We start from the raw sequence: 5,338 nt of genomic DNA on the forward strand, positions 1-5,338 counted from the left end.
AGAATGAGTAAAGAAACTGGTGTGTTTGCACAAGGGATGAAATCTACCCTATGCTACAGCGTGGTTGAAACGCAAGACATCCTGTGAACAAGAAAGCCAGTCACAGGAAGTCAAGTGCTGTGAGACTCCATGGACGTAAAGTCAGCCAGACTTGTTAAAGGCACAGTGCTGGTTGCCAGAGCTGGGGAGGGAGAAAAGAGAAGTTGTTTAATGGGCACAATTGCAAGACATCCTGTGAACAAGAAAGCCAGTCACAGAAAGTCAAGTGCTGTGAGACTCCATCGACATAAAGTCAGCCAGACTTGTTAAAGGCACAGTGGTGGTTGCCAGAGCTGGGGAGGGAGAAAAGAGAAGTTGTTTAATGGGCACAATTTTTTTTCTTTTTCTTTCATTAAACTTAGTTTTATTAGTATAGATTAAGTAATCAAAAGAACAGACTCCATTATGACATTTTTACTTATGCATATAATGCACTTGGGTCATGTGTGCCCGCTATTTCCCTTTCTTGCCCCACCATCCCCTTCCTCGTTTCTAATAGCCCCTCATCTACTTTCCTATCTCCCTTCACCTCCCTAAATTACACATATGAGACAAAACATGGTATTTGGCTTTTCTTGTCTGGTTTATTTTACTTAACATGATGATCTCTAGTTCCATCCATTCTCCTGAAAACAGCATGGTTTTCTTATAGTCAAAGAATACTCTTTAAAAAATTATTAGAAAATTTATAACAAAATAAAAAGTAGTTACCAAGAAGAACAGTGGTATCATCTTACTCAGCACATCCAACAAATTGGAGTCCAGTCACCGCTGCACTGTTGGTCTATGGACACGAAAAGAAGCCCAGCTCTCACAGTCACTGCCCAAAAGGGCAATGCTTACTGGATTCTTAAGGATTGCAGAAATGATTCTTATTACTTCAATATGCAGAAAGCTGAATGCACATATCCATCATGAAAAAAAATGTACCATGGGGCTGGAGAGATGGTTCAGCGGTTAAGAACACTGGTTGTTCTTGCAGAAGACCTGGGTTCAAATCCCAGCACCCACATGGCAGCTAACTACTGTCCGTAACTCCAGTCCCAGGGGATCTGACAGCCTCTTCTGACCTCCGTGGGCACTGCACGACACGGGTGCACTTACCTACATGCAGGCAATACACGCATACACATAAAAATTTTTTAAAAATTAAAATTAAAAATATTGTACTATTTCCTTTGCAAATTGAAAAATACTCTTATTTTCTTTTTATCTCAGTGGGAGGTCTGCATTGTACAAGCCATGATGGGAAGATCTGTTTTGTATGAGCTGTGGTGTAGAGACCTCTTTACTTACCCCTTCTCCTTCAGCTGAAGCAAGTCAGAGGCGGCCCTGGCCCTAGACAGGGTGGCCTCTATTCCCCCTCTCTTTATCCGTGCACCCATGGGCACGTTGTTTGATCCGGCAACTGGACTATTAAGAACTAAGCCAGGATAAACATGGGTGTGCAGATGTCACACTTGTGGGCCATGTTTGATTCCTTTGGGTATACATTCTGGAGTGGTATAGCTAAATCATATGGTATTTGGGATGGCTCTTTTTCTGAGCCCCCGCATTAAGATGTTCATAACAACAATTTGTCAAGTCCAACCAAGATGGAGAGGTAGAAAGTAACCTGCTGTGGACAGCAACCCAACTGAAAAATCTCATTTACTCTGCGCCCTCTTGTGGACAAGAGGGTAACTACCACTTTTTGACTAACTTGGAAGATTGAGGGTTCAGGTCTCTAGTTCCTGAACACAGGAACTAGACACAGTTGCAAAGCAACATGAATGGTAAGTATTTATTATGATTTTGCAAACATTTTTCGCAGGTTAACCAATCAGTATTGTGCTATTTTATTTTGTTTTTGATAACACACTTCTGTGTTTTTTACTGGAAAACCATTACGTGGTTTCATTTTGGGCTTTGTTTTCTACATATCAGAATTAACGCCTAAACTCCACAGACGCTGTAAATTTCTTTCAATATTGTCAAAAGAGTCTGAACTTTACAATTATTCTAATTTTAAACTGATTGGACGCATTCTCGGTGATAGTACTGAAATATAGTCTCTTCCTCTCTGCCCTGGAGTCATTCTGGGACCCCACACTAACTTGCCTTTTTATTATTTTGATCAATAGAAATTGTGAACTTTAATAAATCAGATTATTGCCTTTTTATTTGTGGTTATAATTATTGGTGTCCTACTGTAAACTAATATCTTCAAGATGTTTTCCTACATTATAGTCTAAAAAGCTTTCTTAACTTTGAGATAATTTTGCATATAGTGTGAGGTAAGGGTCAAATTGTCAAATTTTATGTTTTCTGTATGAATGTCTAACTAACCCAAATCATTTACTGAAAATATCACCTTTCTCCCATGAATCCTCAGAGCTGTCTGTGTCCCATGCCAGACATCCATGAGTGTGACTCTATTCCTGGGGCTTTTAATCTTGCTTGTTGATCAGTGTGTGTATGTCACAGGAGGGCTGCCTCTTCAGGTGTGCACTGCAGCGTGTCAGCCAGCCTTGGCTGCCCACAGCGTCCTTCCACTGCGTTCTCTTTTAAGTGTCTGGGCTCTTCTTGACACTTTGTATTTCCACACAAATGTATGGGTTTTTCAGTTTCCTCCAACAGCATTTTAACTTTTGGAGTTACTTTAAATCTACAGGTTAATTTGGGAATTAATTTGTCATTTTGATCATTTATCATGTCACCTAATCCAGAAAGGTAGACTATAACTCCATTAATTTCTTTGGTGTTTGTCATTACTATTTTTACTGGCTCCTGTAAGTTTTACATTATAGGCCCCTGAAATTAGCTGTCAACTTGACAGAATCTAAAACCACCTGGGAGATCGGCCTCTCCTATAGGGGATTATCTTGATTGCATTCATTGAAGTGGGAAGATGTGCCCACTTTAGGTGGCACCATTCCCTGGCTGAGATCCTCAACTGTGTGAAAAGGCAAGCTGAACACAAGCATGCATCCATCCCTCTCTGCTTGATGGTGCGGCCAGCCAGCCTCCTGCTCCTGTTACCATGCCTTCCCTGTCTGCTGCCCTGTGTTCCCTGACATGATGGACTGTGCCCTCTGGATCTGAAAGGCAAAATAAGTCCTTTCTCTCTTAAGTTGGTTTTATCAGGCATTTTATCACAGTGAGACAAAAATAACTAAGAGTCCCACTAGACTTTTTTCTTTGTGATAAAATATATGTAACATAAGTTTTACTCAACTGGGGGCTGGAGAGATAGCTCAATGGTTAAAAGCACTGACTGTGCTTACAGAGGACCTGGGTTCAATTCCCAGTACTCACATGGCAGCTGACAACTGTCCACAATTCCATTCCAGGGGCTCCGACAGCCTCCTCTGTCCTCTTAGGGCACCTGCATACATATAGTGCACATACAGATAAGCGGGCACACACACACACACAAGTAAAAATGAAATTTTATGGGGTCTAAGAGAGATTGCTCAGTGGTTATAAGCACTTACTACTACTGCAGAGGCACCCAGGTTTGGTTCCCAGCACCTATACGGTGGCTCACAACTGAAGGTACCAAGAATGCATACGGTGCACATACATACACGCAGGCAAAACACTCATACACAAAACAAAATAAATCTTTGAAAAATAATTTAAAAATGTAAAATACCTGACACAATGTAAAGCAGGAAGGATTTATTTTGGTTCCCAGTTGGAGAGGATTCACTCCAGCATAAGCAGCCGTGTTGATTCTGGGCCTGTGGTTAGGCAGATTGTCATGGTGATTGGAGAATGTGGCAGAGGCTACTCACTTCATGGTGAACAGGAAGCAGAGGGAAACAACACAGGAAGGGGGCATGTTCTAGTTTACTTTTTGTCGCTATCATAAAACACTGAACAAAAATAACTTGGGGAAGAAAGGCTTTATTTGGCTCATAGCTCAAGTTCATCGTTTAGAGAAGTCAGGGTAGGAACCTGGAGGCAGGAACTGAAGCAGACCATGGAAGAATGCTGCTTATTGGCTTGCTCCTCTGGTTTGCTCAGCTACATTTTAAAAATATTTTATTTATTTTTGTTTCATGTGTATGAGTATATTACCAGCGTGTGTGTAAGTGCACGGGCCATGTTATTCAATACCATGGAGGTCAGAAGAAGGCATTAGAACCCCTGGAACTGGAGTTGCAGACAGTTGTTAGCGGCCATGTGGGTGCTGGGATTCAAATCAGGGTCCTCTATAAGAGCAGCCAGTGCTCTTAACTGCCAAGCCATCTCTCCAGCCCCTCTCCAGACCCACCTGCCCAGGGGCAGCACTGTCTACAGTGGGCTGAACCCTCCCACATCAATTAGCAATCAAGAAAATGCCCCACAGACATGACTCCACAGGTCAATCTGATGGAGACACCGCCTCAGTTAAGGTTCCCTCTTCCCAGGTGTGTGTAAGTTTGCTTCAAGTTGACAAAAACTAACCAGCACAAACCATGTCAAGAAAAAGCCTCTGAAGACATATCTCCAGTGATCACTTCCTCCAACTGGGTCCCCCTTCCTGCTTCCTACCACCCTTAACAATGCCATCACATTGTGAATTTATCAAGGAATTCATCCCTGATTAGATGAGAACCCTCAAGATCCAACCATTTTCCCCAAACCCATTACCTGGAAACTAATCCAAATATCTGAGCCCATAAAGGATGTGTCCTCTTGACACCATAACAGTCACATCGTGGGTTCGACCGTTAGTGATGCTGAGCAGCTTCCCATAGAGAGCTGTTGGTCAAGTGTTTATCTTCTTTGGAGAAATGTGTATTCAACTTCTTTGCCATTTTGTAATTAGGTCACTCTTACTGTTTTTGTTGAGTTTAGGAGTTCTTCTATGTTTTAAGCATATTACAATATATTCTCAGATGTGTGGTTTACCTTTCTCTATGTTGTATATAACACTTCGACGTACAGACGTTCTAACGCAGTCCTTGGACACACCTTCTCAACCTTTTCCTTGCTCTTCTCAGCCCCTGGTAACCACTGTTCTTTCTTTTCTAGAATCCACATGTGAGATTGTGTAGTGTTTGTCTTTCTGTGCATGGCTTAATTTACAGAAGACACTGTCCCCCAGTTCTATCCATGATAACACAACTGACAAGATTTTACCCCTTTTAATGATTGAAGATGTGTATGTGCCTACACACATATACACCACAATTTCTTTATCCACTCTTCTGTCAGTGGACACGTAGGTTGTTTCCATTGCTTGGCTGTTGTAAATAGTGTGCAGTAGGTGTGGGCATGCAGATGTCTCTTTGACATATGATTTCACTTCTTCCGGATAGACACCCAC

Source organism: Nannospalax galili, unplaced genomic scaffold, assembly GCF_000622305.1.
Source record: "Nannospalax galili isolate Female #2095 unplaced genomic scaffold, S.galili_v1.0 scaffold147, whole genome shotgun sequence".
In the NCBI taxonomy this organism is placed as follows: domain Eukaryota; kingdom Metazoa; phylum Chordata; class Mammalia; order Rodentia; family Spalacidae; genus Nannospalax; species Nannospalax galili.